At 34.2% G+C, this 19,320-nt stretch overlaps 1 protein-coding gene across 18 annotated transcripts in view; it reads left to right on the top strand.

Moving 5' to 3' along the window:
- DMD (dystrophin) overlaps nt 1-19,320 on the top strand; it is an 886,326-nt gene that overhangs the window by 168,492 nt on the left and 698,514 nt on the right. The gene's annotated exons all lie outside the window — the stretch shown is intronic.

Genomic DNA, 19,320 nt, shown 5'->3' on the forward strand with positions numbered 1-19,320 from the left:
ATGCTTGCCTGTTTAGTACTTTTAAATATTTGACTTATTTGTCATTCTGTTCCATCTAAAATATAAAACTATTGAATAGAAAGGTGACGGTTTTTAGATCATATTATTATGCCTACAGAACTCTAGGTTTCAGCAACCTGAAACTGACTTTTATATCATAATATATTTTTCATTTATTAAAATTATAGGGCTTTTTACCTTTACAACAAAGATAATGTAAATTCAGATTTTAATTCTGCTGGTAAATATGTTTTTTGGTTTGCAGTAGAATAAATATTTCTGTTTGGGCAAATTTAAATATACAATATTTGGCTTCTAACTTTGCCTCAAGAAATAACAATGATATCAAACCATCAAGGGCTTTCATCTTAAGATGTATGTATAGGTATAAAGTTAAATTTAAAGGAAGGGATTCAAAATACAAGAAGTCCAGAGTCTCTCTATTTTTAGGAAAAACAAAGTTTCTCTATTTCCTTCTACTGCAAAAAAGAAAGTATACAATTGTCCTGGGGAGGTGGGGGGTTGTTCAGTGCACAATGATATTGAGGCCCTGCTGAATCAACTGAATTAATACAATTGACGTTACTGAGTTCTGGATTGGGATCTGACATTTTAGAAATGACATTTGACAAATACTCTTATGGAAAGGGCAATGCAGTCTTTCCTCTCATTCAGAACAGAGAAAGATTCACATTTTAACTCACTTTTCATACATTCAATTTTGCTAAACTCTGCTTATCTAATAAATTATAGAGCACAAACTAGGTTATCTCACTTGAGATTTGGTACTGTGGATGATATCTCTATGAACCGTAGAGCTACTCACTATTCATTTGGAAACTACATTTTGGGCAATGTAGAAATCAAGGAGTACAATTATCAATATTTGGGATTAGTTGCTTCATTTCTTATTCTCTTCTGATTTTATGTTGCTGTACAAACAACTGTGTGAAGTGGAGGCTGTTTGTGTGGGTTCCAACTTTAACTGTGGTCTTTTAACCTCCTTTCCCCACAACAGCTCCACAATGTGGCTTTATGCACCATTTATTAGAAGCATCTATGGTAACTGGAGTGCTTTAAAATGGTCCAAAGTCATCCATAGTTTGTAATACCCCATAAATCATATCATAAATTGCATGGAACAGTTACAAGCATTTACATTTTGGTAATAGTAGGGACTCTTTCAGAACTAGGATCTCATCCCCATCCTCCAAAAATAATTTATCAGAGGTCATTAACTGTTAGATTTCACTTTAACTCAACTTTTATTGGTGTATGGCTAAGAGACATTAGGGCCTATGTATATAAAGGATATGATGTACATCTCTAGAAAACAAAACATACATGATAAGTTATCACGACTGATTTACAAAGTAGTCAGGAATTGTATAAATACTGGGAAAATAAATTGCAGAAATTATTGTTTATGGTAGCTATGTACAAAACGGACATTAAAGAAACAAGAAGGGGCAGAAAGAGTATGATGACAGTGTGCCAATAAAGACAGGGAAGGAAAATGGAAGAGTTCCAAGGGATATATTGGGTTCCTTCAAGTATCTGCAAGGTTTAAGGAATTAATTTATTCCTTCACCAAACAACTCCAGAAAAATCAAAATAAATAAAAATACATCCACTCTGGAAAGGGTTCCAAGTGTCATAAAATGGATAAATTGGTTGATGGTAGTTACAATTTATACTGTAGCACACTTGTCCTGGGTGGCATAGATGGCAGCTCTTTTATTGAATGACATGTGATCCAATAATGAAGTAGCTTCCTATTTCTTTCTCTCTGTATCTAATCTAATTAATTTTATTGCATATATTTTATATTTGGTTGTAAATTATAAAATACAATTAATTATAGTTAATTATTATATAATTATTAGTTAATTATACTTGTCACTTGCTGTCCTAATAGTACAATAACTACACAAAATCTAAAGACCAGAAAAAATAGGTTGTATATATTAAGGAACAATAAAATTGGCTCACCGTAATTGAACATTTGAACTAATTTAGTGTGTGAGAACTAATTGATCCATTCCTCACTCACTTTTCCACGCATTCATCCTTAATAGAGGAATCACATAAAAAACAGGTTGCCAGTTACCACATCCCTATCATCCAAGTTTTAGATGCATATATCTGAAAAAGGTACAATGTTTAGAGCCTTTATTCCAGTGTTCTGGAATCCTGCAGGAATAGAATTTGAGATAGCAGGCAAAGCCTACGCAGACAGAATTTTGTGTGTTCATTTTTACCCCTACAAATCCATCGACACACAGGGAAAACCATGTCAGTCATATGTCTGCATTCCAGCCACAGTTTGTTGCAGGCATCCAAAAACTCTCAGTGCTTTGCACATAACAGAGACAGAGGTCCTTTCTGTGCCTCTGCATGAGCAGAAAAATACCTGTGAGCATCTCTCTTTGACATTTTGCTTTATAACTGATTCCCTGACATACTCTCTGCTTCAGCTTGGGTTCTTGAATGGAGGAACACAGAGTATTTGGGATGGCTAGCAAACTGAGCAGAGTGCATGCAGAGCCCACTATGTTCCGTGACTTAGGCATGCTCACTGAGAATTTTGGGAGGCGCACTCCAATGTATTTGTAGGGTGTCAGCTTGAGAATTTGCTTCAGATGAACCACTGACTCAGAAATAAATGCCATATCTTTAGTATATCGTGTTTTAGACACAGAAAATTTTTGGTGAATAAAAAACTGACACATAAGAAAAGATTCCAATTTCACAATATTATTTCTTTAGCCCAGATGATATTTGTACCTTATTTTTTAAAAAATGAGCCTGAAAGGGAAAAAAGTAAATGTAAAAGGAAGAAAAATGGTCTTAAAAATATGAAATGCAAAATAGTGCTTTTTAATAAGCAGAATGAATCATACTATTTAAGTTTATGTCTGTCTTTTTCTAAAAAAAATCTTGTATCTCAGTTTTATATTTACTTTTCATCCTGTGTATACAGTATTTCTCTAGCTAAGGGCTACTTTTACAATACACATTTCAAATCTTTTGGCGAATATTATAAGTTTTATTTGACAAATACTGCTTTCCTTCTCCCAATCTCAAGGGCTTAAGATAACATGTAAATTACATGCTGAGAAGGAAAATATTTGCACCTCATACCTGATTTGGGAAAGTCATTGTTTTCTGCACCGTATTTCTTTGGAGTTTCAAATCCATCTGTTCATTTTTCAGCTTAGTCGTATCTGCAATATGAATGTTAGAGATCTTCAGATGCACTTTGGAATAATATTGTTTTTTTAGTTGCCAACATACTGTACCTTGTAAACCTCCGTGGGATATGTGGCAATCTTTCCTCACAATGTATGTTATCTGATTTGTTTAAGTGCTGTAGTCAGACAACAATTCTATTGCTTTCATAGAGCTGCTGAACACACTTTTGAAAAGAGAGATTGTTGTTTGTGGTCCAAGAGCTGAATAAATTTTGCAGGGATTGTATTTAACTAGTTAAATTGGTTTGATCAGAGATGGCAGTAAGACATGAGAAATAGGATACTGCACTGCTTCTTTTGAGGCTAGTTTGATACAGTGGTTAAGGCATCAGGCTAGAAACTGGGAGATTCTGAGTTCTAGACCTGCCTTTGGCATGAAGCCAGCTGGGTGACTTGGAGCCAGTCATTCTCTTTCAGCCCTAGGAAGGAGACAAGAGCAAAGCACTTCTGAAAAATGTTACCCAAACAACTGTAATTAGTTGCCAACGTTCAAGATGATTCAAAGGCACACACATGGACACAAAAAAGCTTCCATCACTCCAAATGCAGTTACCAAGTGAAATATCAAATTAAGATCTGGTTACATTTATTTATTAGTTATACCATGTACTTATATGTGAACATTGGACAACTACAACATAATTCTTCCCTCCCCCCCCGTCTTTTGTTAAAATCAGCCAGCTTTTTAAATTTAAAGAAAAAAAATCACTCTTCAACCAGAGATATCTATTGAGTCAAGTAGTCAGACAGCAAGATGCCACTACAGTTTGTCACACTGTTATGTGTGTGTGATATTTATTAATCCAAACCTGTTCAAAAGGCCAGTGTTTTATATTATTCCTATACAGTGGTACCTCTAGTTACGAACGCCCTTCCTTACGAATTTTTCAAGATACGACCAGCTCCGGCCCCAAAAATTTACCTCTACTTGCGAACTCTGCCTCTACTTATGAACCGGAACCATTTTCCCTGCTGCCACGCGGTCGCGGCTTCCTGTGGGCGAGATCGTGGTAGCAAGGAGACGTTCACTGAGGCTTGTGGTGTGTTTTGTGGTGTTTGGAAGGTTTTTGTGGCGTTTGGAAGGTTTTTGAGGTTTAAAAATAAAATGCATATGTTTCAGAACTGTTTAGCCGTATTTACATTGAACCTTATGGGGAAATTTGCCTCGTGGTGCGATCAAATTCGGAGGGTGCAACGGATTAACCGTATTTACATTGAACCTTATGGGAAACTTTACCTCAACTTGAGACCAACTCAAGTTGCAACCAGAGTCACGGAACGGATTCAGTTCGTAACTAGAGGTACCACTGTATATTATAACTGTAGTGCTGTTAATTTTGGGGAACATCAACCATATGAACCTATGTGTATGTGTAGATGTGCAAAAACAGCCTAGTAAGAGGAATATGCTTAATAGGCAGGAAATGCCAATGTGGGGAGGAGAAGAAAAATCAGTTAGCAGGACAAATGGGCTCCCTGGCTGGCTGAAATCCTGAACAGGATCTCACCACATGGTAACAATTTGTTGTACATAACATTTTAAACTAGACTCTATGAGAGAACAGTCTGTGCATTTCCTTCCTTCCTTCCTTCCTTCCTTCCTTCCTTCCTTCCTTCCTTCCTTCCTTCCTTCCTTCCTTCCTTCCTTCCTTCCTTCCTTCCTTCCTTCCTGTCTGCCTGCCTGCCTGCCTGCCTGCCTGCCTGCCTGCCTGCCTGCCTGCCTGCCTGCCTTCCTTCCTCCCTCCCTCCCTCCCTCCCTCCCTAATCAATCATTTTAAATATTACTAAACAGCAGGTAAGATTGTGCTTTTTCTCTGATGTATAAAGTATGAATTAATTGAAATTCATATAATATGAAACTACTACTACTTAATTCAGCACTGGTATGGATAACTCTCTCTTCATTTAGTTGTGTCTATTATGGAATATATGAAACTATTGACTAAATACTTCATTAAATTAACAGAGTATTTAAGGAGAATAGCCAGGCAATTAGTATATGGAGTGTGACTCAGTATTGACTGATAAATACTGGCTTTCTTACCTGTGCTGTTCTTCCCGTTACCCACCTCCCACTATGTATATTGAAATATAGAAAAAGTTGATTCCTATCTATAATGGCTTGGCTATGGATGAGCTCATTGTCATTTTAACTGTTACTTATCAGAAGTAATAAAATTATATTATTCTTGGAATTATGGAGACAGGCCACTTTTTAATATCTTGCATTATTTAACTATAGTTCAGTTCATACTGAGTCACAGCATACTTTACCTAGTTAAATTCTGTACGGTTTGTTTGGTTATTTTGTGATCGTATTGCATATGCAAACCCAAAACGTTTTATTTCTTTTCACTGGAGCACTCACTGAGGCACTGCTGAATTTTAGGTGACAATTTCCAAAGTTTCATACCACAATTTCCAGACAATAGTTTGTTTTAGAGAAAAACTAAGGTAGATGGAAGATAGAATAATTATGTTAACCCTAACCCTATACAAGTACAAAGTACAAAAATAGTATTCATAATATAACTGCTATTTTGCTGCATAAATATGCTGTGGTAAATTTAGGACAAAAATTAAAATTCATGCTGTCTCAGTATAATGAAGATATATTAGAATGTATTATGTATTTTTATCAGTTTTTTAAACATTTTTACTAACTGAAACCGATTTGACTACATTTTTTAAAGTTTTTTTTAAATAATTCAGGGTCATTTTCTGACTATAAATAGTATTTATTTGTCAAGCTTACTGAGATGAATACAGTTCTGTTCTGCATAGCATCTTCTTATCTAAACACCAAGCAGGACAATAACCATCATATAGGATTATTCTTCATCTTAGTATCATATTTCCTCATTATTTCTTATACCTAAGGAAAGGGGACATGAGTTATGGGTCAAGTATTATTCTTGTTATCCACTACTAATTTTTTTTAAAACTTTAATCAATTTTTTATGTGACAATAAAGGCAGGCAAAAATTAGTGTTAGAATTTTGTAACAACTGATTTTATCTAGAAATAAGTGTCATTATTCTCTACAAACACACTTCAACTCAGTGCTTCTACAGACTGAAAGACTGTGTACTGTATATGATTTTGACATCCCAGATGAAGTATTGTAATTCCTACCAGTACACAAATACCAGACTAACAGAAGCTATCTTATTTTAGTCTAGTCCAGTGAAATCTCTGTATGATATTGAAAAAAAAACATTCAGTTCACTGCTGATGACCAAAGTTGGTATGGCAGTGGAGATCTAAGTTTAAATTTCCAACTATTGTTATAACTTTGAGAGTATGAGCTCATGCACTATATGTAATGGTATGTGGGAATGACTTTTTAGACTTTCAGACTTTCAAGATTATGCTAATGTAACCTTATAATATGCACAATCTGGTTGTGTTTCCTGTCTTGTCTACCTCATAAGGCAGACATTAATCTTGAAAGCCTGAAAGTACTTCTCTCCTCCTGTCCCCTTTACAATCCAAAAACTAGTCTCTTCTGAGTCTCTTGCCCTGCCCACATTCCTGCTGAGGGCTAAGCTGCCTTTCATCTGACTGTTCCTTTAGCTGCCCTGTCTCCCAAGGTCATTTCCACATACCACTACATCTGCAGGCTAAGCTGCCTTTTATCTGACTGTTCCCTTGTAAGTGTCTCCTTGCCCTGTCTTCCAAGGTCGTTCCCATATACCATTATTATTCTGGTATATTTTCTGGAAAGCCACTTCTGTTTTGTTTCAATTTAACATTATATAAATGTTAATCCAGCCCTTTCCAACTTTTTAATTTAGACAATTATGCAAGTCCCACTAAAATGTAATCCTAAAACTACTTACCTGGAAACAAGTCCAGTGGAACATAGTAGAGTTTGTTTTTAATTCCTGAGCTGTAGTTTATGGTTCTTCAAAGACTACTCAGGAGAAGTATGTACTACTGAATGATACTTTCACAACTGGGATAGATTCTTGAGAAGAAGTGACTTCCAATTAAAAATGATACAAATTGTGAGGTTATTGTTCTTCAGTGCTATAGATATCACTTGGACATGTTTTTGAAGAATCTAATGAAATTGAGATTCTGCTGTGCTGTTGTCTGTGCTAATTTGAGACCTAAATCATGAAGAAACTGTTTCTTATCCCTAGATAAATCTGAGTAATCCCTCTGTTCCCTCTCCCTCCCCTATTCCTCCAGCCACATATAAAATGGACCGTTTTCTGAGAAACAATTTATGCACTGATCATACACATTCCTTTATATTCCACTGCATTTTGTAGTAGAAGCTAAAATCATATATACAATATGTATCAACACTGGCAGTATGTTTATCATAAATGAAAGTGGAAAGAAAGTGCTTGGTGAGCTTTGTTTTTCAGAGTTGCCTTTGCAGTATTTGAATAATGCTTTGATACACTCAGCAGGATTTCTGAAGGATTTAATGGAATTGGAACAAACCGGGTAGCACAGGATTAGCCTTGGTCAAAAACACATATGCTTAGGTGGTAAATTACAATGTTTATGTTACAGTCTGAATATACAAGTGAGTTCAAGTGGTAGTGTCCCTTCCCCCCAGCTGTACTCACGTCCTTGCATAACACTGCTAGCTTGATGCTGCACTCTCCTTGCAAAACTCACATGGCAGTTACAGAGAAAACAAAGATTACTGATTAGCAAAGAACATAATCAGGTAGATTGACACTGTGCAGGGAGCAATCACTTGCCTGGAACAGTTGGAATGACACAAGCATTCTAAGGGCAAAGTAGTGTTACTGGATACAACAGCAACAGTGAATGTAGGTAGCTACAAGGACTGTGCTATTTTCTCTGTCTTGAAAATTGTACCGGGTATATATGTGCAGACATTATCTTTACTGTGTTTGAGAAGAACCAGTGGGGAAGTTAAAAGAAAAGCTTTTTCATGGAACTAGCAAGAAATGTCTGGTGATTCCTCTGGTAAGTAAAACAAAAACAAAAAAAACAACAACCCAGCAACAAAACATTGAAGATAAATATGGCACATTGAAAAGTGCTAACATTTTAACAGAATCATTTCCTAATATGGGTCACTTTGAATCATCTTCAGATATGTTTGTATGTGTGCTGTGTTTTGACCTTAAAAGGTAGTATTTAACAACTTTTAAGGCACAGCAAGGATGTTGAAAGCAATTGCTGCTTGAGCATATTGGCAAGGAAAGTGCTTCTTTCATCATTTCAGTGCATAATTTTGATATTAATATTTGTTATAATTATAAAGAGGGAAAGTATGACCACAGGAATTCAGAATATTTATTCTGAGTTCTCAAGAATTTAACCTATGTAGTGTTCATGAATTTAACTTTTGTGAAATGATAAGAAGAAGAATAGATCGTAGTGATTTGGGGGCATTAGTATTTTGGTATACTGTGGAATTGGTTATTAACAGTGAGGCTGCCATAAGAGGAAATACACAGATACTCAGCCTATTGCTATTCATACTTACTTAGATGTAAGTCCCATACTTGTTTTCAAATAAATTTGCATTATTTGGCTGTTGAAGGCTTGTTGACAGTAGTTAGAAAACTGGGTCACTGAGTTAAACATCTCCATGTTTGAGAGGCTTTGGTATGACTTATAGATATTTTTAAATGAGGAAGCTCTGTATAAATTAGCCTGATTATGTGTATTGCTTATTCATATAATCCACCCCCTTTTTATACAATAGCAGGCATGTCTAACGTAATGGTTATACATTGTTATGTGCAATACACATAGGACAATTATTCAAATATTTTCAAATGGAATACTTATTTCTTAGTATGAAACTTACTGCTTTCTACAAAAGTAGAATAACAATTAGTGATTTAGCTCAATAATATATCACTTATCTGGAGGAAAAAAAATGAAAATATTTAGCCTAATTTTTATTTTAAAAAATTCTACTTATTTTTTAATGCTGGATTGTGCCTGGATGCTACCATTTTCTGAATGGCCCTATTGCAGTTTTTTCCCATTATTATAATTATTTCAGAGGTCTATGACATGAACAATGCATACATTATATTTTTGTGATAAATATCCATATTTTCAGTGGTAAATATGTGACTTGTTTTACTTCTAAATTACTTTGCTTCTCATGGCTCTCTGTTTGTGTAATTCTCTGGAAAACTAAGACTGACAGTTAATGATTTCTGAGTTCATGTGAGATGAATATAACTAGACTATGGCTTTGTCTGACACTGCTGATTTGAAATGCTTATGAACTTTCCACATTTGAAAAACCACATAATATTGCTTGGAAAAGCTGGGTTTTTTCCACTAGTTAAGAAAATAACTTTCAGGTTAAATATGATAGTGATTAAGCTTTAATAATCCAGGTTTCTGTTAGAAAGAGTGGGTTTTAATTAAAAATGTACAATATACATAAGATCCTCATGTTGAATCCATTGCCAGCAATATAGTATATGGTTATTTGTACAAGGCAGGGATTATACTGGACACCTTGTACAGGTATTCCTCACTTAGGGACCACAATTGGGACCAGCAACTCCACTGCTAAGCACCATAGTCACTAAGTGAAACACCACATGACCATGACAGGCTTACAACCTGTTCTGTGGTTGTTAAGTGAAACATCACATGACTACAACTTATAATTTTACTTCCACCTTCTCTATTAACTATGCCTTTTGCAAGCCAGTTGTGAAGCACACAAATGGCGATCATGTGACTGTGGGAAGTTGCGATCCTTGTAAGTGCAAAGATTGGTCACAAAGCTTTTTCTTTTACACCGTCATAACTTCAAACAGTTGTTAAATGAGGAAGTCAGTAAGCAAGGACTACCTGTATCCATGTGCAGATTTGTTGATTATTTAGAGTGGCTGAAGGTTGTTGTTTATATTCTGTGTATATAAAAGTAACAATCCATAGTTTGGTGATAATTGCATGTTACATTCCAATGAATGATAATGGAAAACAGATATGAATTTTTTGGTAAAAAGAATGCATCATTGTGGATGGGTGAGAATAAGACAAGGGACTACTGAAAACCATTGTGCTATTTGGAAACCCAAGAATTAATTTAAATTGTGACTAGTGAGTATTTTCAAAGAAAAAAGGCTGTTTCAATAATATGATAAAAATAAGTCTATTCATATGTACATATTGCAAAGGAATGAATATAATTGTAAAATCACTGATTTGTTTATGATGAAAGCCTAGGATAACACATGAAGGATCAAGTTAAGAGATTTTGAATGTGGGACAGATAATTACTTGCTAGACTGAAGCCTGGATCTTTGATATGAAAATAGAACAACTGCAGGAATAGAAAGTATGGGTCCCAACACTATGAATGGACACTTATTGAAGGGAAGAGGATGTGGAAGCCATTTGGAACAGAGTAAAAACAATTATCTAGAGTGCTATAGAAGTGTGTGGAATTATTATAATGGGAAGTATGAAAAAGGTAGACTGATAAAGTTAAAGAGTTTGTAGATGTGAAAAAGATCATGTAGTGGTTACCACACAAAATAAGGATGAAAGATACTGTGTAATATATACAGAAACAAACTGAGAAGGATAAAAGAGGTATAAAAAATGCTGAGCTATTTTTAAAGAAATAGAAGATTTGGAACACGTACTGTACTTGGAAGCAAGTAAAAAGAACTAAAAATGGAACCTGCAACAGAATGAATGGAATTCAAAATTAAAGGAATGAAATTATTTGGGATGAAAATTTAGTTAGGGAATGCCAGTGAAAGTATTCTGAAAATTTGCATGGGAATGAAAGTTGATAGGTTAAAAAGTGGAAAAGAAATGAATGCTATAAATGTTAATGTTTAAGGAAAAAAAGAATGATGAAAAGGAAGTAAGAAAGGCTGTAATAATTTGAAAAATGCTAAGACTGTAAGTGTAGACAATAAAATCAGATAAATGGTAAATACTGATGTACTATTACTACTATTGTTATTATTTCATTATCCTTATTGAATGTATTTCTATTTTGTATTTTGGTCCAAGACCGTAACAAAAGGATTCAGTTCAATTTTAATTCTAAGTGCAATTAACATAGACATCCTCCTTAGAATAAACATAGATGGTAAAAAAATATTTATTCTCATACTATTTATTCTTACCCCTAGAGTCACAGGTATTTTAACCATTTATTAATTTCACCATTAATCTGCATTATTTAATATGAAATACTCAGATATACTAAGTCATATATTAATAGAATTTTAACATGGTAAACCCACAGATTTGCATATTTGCATAAAAACTTCTTGTTTCTTTTATACCCAGAATATTGCCCATATTGTTGTAATATCTCCATTAACAGTTTTATCACTTGGATAATCTTTAAAAGGTCCAAAATACCCATACAACTTGTTTTCACTTTCTGCCACCTGTACATTTTGAATATCACATAAGTGTCTAGTAAGACAAGCCAGAGTTTGCACTATCACAGTATATATATAAGCTCCACAGTATAGCTTATTTGGAAAGGAAATAATCATATTACAAATTACTTGATCAGATTTTTAATCCAATAAATAACATTAGTTGGAAATCTGATTTTCATAAGTTGTTACAACATTTTAATTTGAATCATTCCAATGTCATTAAAGTCATTTTATAAATATCAGAATATATTGCCAAAACATCTATCAATAATCTGATATTATCAGAAGGTTGGCATCCTTTTAAGAGAAGAGATTATTGAATGATAAATTATTGAATGTGATTATTGATTAGTGCATGATAAATTATTGAAGATAGCTGTTGCAGGCAAAGATTTTAAATTTATATTTAACAAAGTTGTTGGGGATAACTCTTACAATTTTAGGGTGATTTTCTGCTTTCAAAATACTCATTATATGAACCTCATAGAATGATAAGGAAGAACCACCTTTTTCAAAAAGCATATTATATGTTTAGGATAAAAACCTTTTATAGAGTGTTATGTTCTGCAAGACCATGACTTTTGAATTGATGCATTGCCTCTGTAGGAATCCAAAGGTTATGAGAAAACATGGACTGATGGGCAAACAGCAGCCTTAAGCAATGCCCTTGCTTCACGTAAATATAAGGGCCTGGACACATTATGATAAAAGTGCATGTGCTGGGCAGAATGCTTGTTTCAGGAGAAAGAATACATAGACTTTTCCAGACTACCAACAAACCACAGATACAAACAGACCCTATCAGGTCAGATGTATGTGAAAACATAGATCCCCCAAAACCAGCATTAGACTGAGTTTTAAAAAAGTAAACTAAGTGAACTACACATGCCCAAAATGCATACATGATCTAGCTTATGCACATGTCAAATGTTGTCAGACTGAAAAGACCACATACTGTAAATAGAAAAGCCAGTCTTATACACCCCCATGCTGTATAAGATTGTCTGACTCTTGGTCTCAAAGAAGGCTGCAGTGATTCTCTGTGGTTGTGACTTTATTCAGGTCTGAAAGAAAATTCCACAATATAGGAGCTAAGCTATATGTTTTTTTATATAATATTCTATGGGAGATCCAATTGTGTAAAATATTTCTTGAACATTAGAGGTACTGTATGGTTGATTCATTTGAATAAACATGAAGAACTTTAAGATTTATTCTATTTAAAAGCTAGTTATCTGCCCAACAGGTATCTTCACATCTGTGCTCTAAAGATGTACATAAATTTTGAGAAATTAAAAATAAATTGCACTTTAATCCTTATTTATTGTCCCTGTGGAGTCCTTTATTATGGGAATTACATTATGCTGTTTCAGCTAAGAATCCAACAGTTTACATGGCTTTTCCATTTCCAGTATGTCTGCCTAATACACTTTAATGAGTATTCCATGTCAAAAGCATGCAATTGATCAATTGCCAATTTAACATACTAAAGACATTAACACTCCAAAGTAGGGTATTTAGCCTTCATATTCAAAGCTTCCTTTATGTTCTTTTCTGAATTGCTATAGTAAAGTTATTTTATTTTCTTCTTATCTTTCCAGCATACACTATAGCCTTCTTCCATATAAAAATCTTAAATACATCTGAAATTGTTTCATTTGTTGATCATATATTTTTTTAAAAAGATAATTACTTCATTGTTGATAAAAAAACCTGAAGATTATTTAATAATATATTAAAAAAACAAGTTGCACCAACCTGACATTTCTTCAAGAACACTATTGGCAGTATTACTGGAGTAAAATTGGAAACTGTAATAGAACTTATAGAACAGTATTTATCCAAGTTAACTATAGATTGAAGCATTTATTTTAAAAAATCAAATGAGAATATATGCTATGAAGGGTTGAAATGAAATTATATTCTTGGTAAATTCAGTTGTCTCCATACATCAATTAAATTCATGAATATAAACATTTTTCTTGAAAATTTTATCTTGATTTATTAATGGATCCAATAGTAAACTAAGTTCTCAAGCCACAGTTATATGGTTCACCATTGACATTTTTAACATTATTTATGCAAAATATCTGGATAATCATTGATTGGGCCATAAAAAAAAAATCAGAGTCTATCACCATTATTAACAACATATTATATAATAACAATGCCCAGAATGTCTTTTTCAACTATATAATTTGGAAATTTGTTAATTAGTAAATCTACTCCCCTGGATATTTTTGAATTCCCAGCAATATCAATCTGATCAGTCTAGTTCCTTGTATAAATGTTTTTGTTTTTAAATCAGGGAGAATATGAGTTTCTTCCAACAAAGGCACTTCAGCCATCAAAGTTTTTAATTCTAAACAAAAACAAAAACCTATTTTGTGATAGACAGACAGGCAGACAGATTATTTGACAGTCCACAATAATAATATTAGTATAAAGAAAAAGAAAGTTGTATAATTTTATTTTTGAAAGATACAACATGATTCTGGTCAAGGTTACAACAAAAACAACCTAATATTGAAGAATTTATTATTTTATTTTTATCAAAATAATAATTTTAAAGGAGAATACCCCCAAGTTTAAGGAACAACTGGTTAGAATTTTTCTGTCTCCTCAGATGATGGAGCAATACAAGTGGGCAAAATAGAGGGAAAAGACTAATTTCTTACACCTTCAAGATTTTTCTCTCTAGATATTAAATAAAAAATGAATTAAAGTTTCTACTGAATGAGTGGTCTAGATGTAATTTTCAACACCTCACAGAGGGAGGGAAAAAATGTGGTTCAACAAGTTGCCACATTGGCCAGAAGTCAGGAATGAATTGATGCTGAATGAAAATTAGTTATCAAGACAAAGTACATGCCTTAAGGTGTTTTGGTCATGGAGAGAGAAAATAGAGATCAAACTGGAAAAAAATATATATATGGAGGAAAAGTAATGAATCGAGAAGTAGGGAGAGACTGAGAAAGGCACGGTTGGACAGAATGAATAAGATCCTCAAAAAGAGAAAGTTCAAATAAAAGGCAAGCTGCATATGGATTTAATGGAAACACAGATGGGTTTTAAGAATAGAAAGATGTGGAAAGCTTTTAGTTTTCTTGTAAATTCACTTGACCTAATAAATTTAATGTGTCTATCTTTCCCCTTAATAGTTGTTGGCAGCTATTGTTTCAATGTTTTATGAAACTTATCATGACCAGCTGTGATAGAAATGGGCTGCTTCTAAAGGCCCATACAACATCATCACCTTCAGTAGAGGTCAGAATGTTTTATTTGAAATGATGCAGCAATTTATATATTTATTTAGTAAAAATAAATATATAAATAAAAATGTGTGACTTGATAAAGTGAGATCCAACCTAGCCTTGCCCAGGCTAGTGTGTCTGAAGATATACTTGGGAATGAATAGTCCCAATCCACCTATAAAAACACCAGGTTAAGAAATACCTCACCTATGAAAACTCTGGTTGCAATAGTAACTTTATTAGCTTTTTGATTGCCAAAGGACTTAACCCTGCAACAGTTTCTTTTGCCAGACAGAGGACTGTCTTTTTTTTATGCTACACTACTAGAATGAAAATCAAAGTCAAATACAGTGAAACAAAGAGATTATTAATATCAGTGTACTCTGCTGTTCATGCTAATTTTATTTTAAAAGCCCCCTTGTGATGATGAAAAAGAATGACACAGTTGTTCTAAGCTTAGCCTCCATCGTGGGATATAATAATTATAAAATCCTTACTGTACCTACAGAATACAATTCTAAAGTATAAATTACTACCATCTGTAGCAATGACTAGTGTGATACTTATTTAAAGATATATGAATTAAGTTTGGCATCAACTAGTATTAGTTAAATTTCTGATTCCATAATATCATTACTGAAAGTCATCTAAATAAGCATGTTATTCAAAAATTGTGGCAGTTTATTTTCTAACTATTGTTGTGGCATTAGCTGGTAAATTGAATATAACAGACCAAACTTAAGTGTAGAAAAATCTGAAATTACCTTCCATTTTATATGGACATTGCTCTGATGTAACAACAATCACTTGTTTTATTTTTCCTGAATGTAAATCTATGTGCAGTGTACAATTGGCCCATATACAATAGTACTGATCAGAATACTTGAATATGGCAACTATGTAACAGCTTAAGAATTTTAGGATTAGTACTGATTAAGTCTGTAAGAGATGAATATTTTGCAGTCCAAAGTTTTCTCTAAAAATTGCAAGAGCAGCAGGCATTTGGGAGCTTTCTGTTGGAGTCATGACTTATCTGAGACAGCAGTTACCATACTATGGATTAAACTTGCAATTTCTTATTCAAGAGGAAGAGTATGATGCTGTGTATATGTATGCATATGTGGGTACATGTGTGTTTAAGAATTGCTTACAAAAAAAAAACTACAAGAGACAGCTTTTAACTTATTATAAATTACATAGTTAGATTTTAGAGGAAAATAAAAATACAAAGAGAGACATGCTGACCCTTTCTTCTATTTTTTTTCCCCTTATTTTGATACCCTCTAGTTCTGCGGGTTGAAACACTGTATGTGTATTTCCAAAATTGGTACTCCAATTTCTTTAAGTTTTCTTTCTCTGAAAAAGAACCTTGCTCCCTACTTAATTGTCAGTGCTTTACATTTCTTTTTTGTGGTGTTTGTGACCTACATTATGTTGTAAGGTAGTAGAAGGTAATGTATTATATGGGGATTTAAATCCAGAATGAAATTTCAGTTGTCTGTGAACTGCTAGAGAGATGACTGATCAATGAAAGACAGAACTGTACTTCAACAGTTGTAAGAACCCAACATGGTATTTATGAAAATTTCACCAAAGTATTATTTTATATTAAATTAAATGAGAATGATTTTTAACAAATCAAAATACATTTTAATAGATTTTGTCGATTACTATGAATGAGACAAAATGTGGGGCCTGAATGTTATTCTTTTAAACAACTCTTTGAAATTTATTTGATTCATATTCCAATCCTGTTTGTTTTCATACATAATACTGAATATGGTTTTAATGAAATTTGAATACATTTTTATTTATTCTTTTTCTATAATTTTAACACACCTATCCATGAATTCCCAGTTATTTTATATATTTATTTTTAGCCTTTTGTTCAAATTCATTTCAGCTGAATGACATAAACTAGAAGTGGGCTTTATCCATTTTAATCTTTCGTAGTTAGTAAACTTCCCCAAAGTTTTGCTGGCAAGCTTGATTTTAGTGAAATAGTGTTTTAGCTGTGAAATAGTGAGGGTGAAAAACCCTGTTACTGAAGTGATGTCAACAGTCTGTATCCTTTTTTTTTTTTTTTTTTTTTACTTAGCAGCTGGTCCGTACTCAGCCTGATTGCCTTATAACAGTGCTCTGTTAACCAAGTTCTAAAGGATAATATTTTCATTCCTGGAATAAAAAAATATCTTTTGCATAAGATCTTTTCTACTAGCCAATACATACAACAAAGACCCTGGAAACTAATTTGGGAGTATTGATTTAACACTGCACAGGAAGAAAAAGGTCATATATTTCAAATTATTTCTGTAAGGTAGAATTTTGCATGTCCTTAATAGGCATGTATTTCAATTTATTTACCCTATTCAAATGTTATATTAGAGAGGACAAATGTGAAAACGTGAATAGCAGTAAGTTTCCTCTCTTTGGCACAGAGCTGCATTTACATGTTATAGTAAGAGCAATTATAATTGGCTGGATTACTGATAACTGACTGTGTTGACAACACAGTAAAAAAACATGGTTTATAGACCACAGGGGCTGGATTCACACAGCATATACATCAGAACTAAACAAACCTGAATGTTTGTTCCTTAAAATGCTATATAGACAAAAAGGGCCACATCATGGCCATTTATGTTACCAGGGTTAATAAATGTTAATACACAAAACAAATTATTCTATTATCTTCCCACTGTATTCCCTTGAGAAGATCTTAAGGACACCTTTGTAATGCATTACAATTACATATTATCTGGCAGTGCTGATGGATACCATTGTATTGGGGTCAAAACAAAGGATTGAGGGCTAGAATCATGTCATGCAGACTTTCTGCTTAGTTTTTCTTCTTAAATAGCCTTTTTTAACTGAGACAAAGTTAGCATCCTAAATCGAAAGTGAAAAGAACATACAGAATTGTGCGTTTTTGTACAATTTTCATTGTACAGAAAATTAAAACTGAGGGAAATAAGGGGGAAAGTATACACTTGGTCAGACTTCAGGATATGCACTTCTTAAGATAATTTTTCTTCTTTGGAAACTCAATCCCATATTGAGAAACTAGACAACAACAGAAAGACTTGATACTGCTAGCTAAGTTGCTAATTAAGAAAAAGAAAGAAAGAAAGAAAGAAAGAAAGAAAGAAAGAAAGAAAGAAAGAAAGAAAGAAAGAAAGAAAGAAAAAGAAAGAAAGGAAGGAAGGAAGGAAGGAAGGAAGGAAGGAAGGAAGGAAGGAAGGAAGGAAGGAAGGAAGGAAGGAAGGAAGGAAGGAAGGTATATTTGCAGATGATCTGCCAGAGGCAAAAAATAAAAATCAAGCTGAGTATGGGGATGGGGAGTTATCAGTCCCGGGGTATAAATCTCAAGCTATTTCCTTCTGACCTTTTCCATTATTTTTTTTAAAATCCTTTGGCTTTTTCCCCTCTGAGTTTTCAACACCTGCTTTGTGTCTAGTTGTCTGCAGAAGTTCCACAATTTTAATACTTTGCTTCTGGATGCCATCTCTTTAAAGTAAAAAGCTGCTGTTCCAGTCAGCTGTGGAAGATGATTCTGCCTGTATATGGATGATGAGGGAAGTGCCATCAGTCCTCCCTAAAATGTTTCCTCATCATTTACTAAATTGGTCTACAGAAGATGAATGTGAGGGTGATTGTTCTGAAGACAGGTGCAGCTCAGAAGTATGATAATCCTAGAACAGAAACAGACTTTCCTCTAAGCCAATAGGAAGGGCAATATCACATGTACTAGGCTACCAAGAATTGCTCTGAAAGAACAAAGTGTCTGAATTGGAAGAACAACAGAGAACTCCAGTGATGCTACCCTATTCCCTAAGTTATAAACACCCTGATAATCTGTTGTTCTTATCATACAGGGATGGTCTTTTCTATATAGATACTTTCTAATTGTCAGGTTCAGCCGGCACTGCACGTCTAGGAACTTGCCCAGCCGCGCTTTAGTCAATTTCACCGCTCGAGCGCTAGTGCAGAAAGAGGAAATGCGAAACCGCAAGCTAATGAATGGGCCACCTGGCGCCACTTCACTAATCTGGAGTGGATGCTTTGTGTTAATGCCAGAGGGCTGGGGCGCTATAGACAAAGGAGAGAGCCGCGGAATTGAGGAAGAGATCAGTGCGTGGGGGGATGCCCCCCAGCTGTGCGCGCGCGACAGAAGCCCCAACGAAGGCAACGACCACGCCATAGGCAACAACAATCAAAGAAACAAGAGAACTGGGCTGAACCTGCCATTCCAGTAGAAGCGGGGGGGGGGATTACAGGGGGCAATCTGCCATCTAATTTGTAATATGTAACCTAGCAACGGGGCCTGCGGGGGGGATTGAGACAACTATAAAGGAGTAATGTAAATGTACCAAGCCAGTCCTGGCTTTGCTTGTAACTGCTACGTTACGCATGAGTAAACCTCTTTTG

Source organism: Python bivittatus, unplaced genomic scaffold, assembly GCF_059951505.1.
Source record: "Python bivittatus isolate LINGU-HERP-01145 unplaced genomic scaffold, Pbiv_v1 ctg000350_np1212, whole genome shotgun sequence".
NCBI lineage: Eukaryota > Metazoa > Chordata > Lepidosauria > Squamata > Pythonidae > Python > Python bivittatus.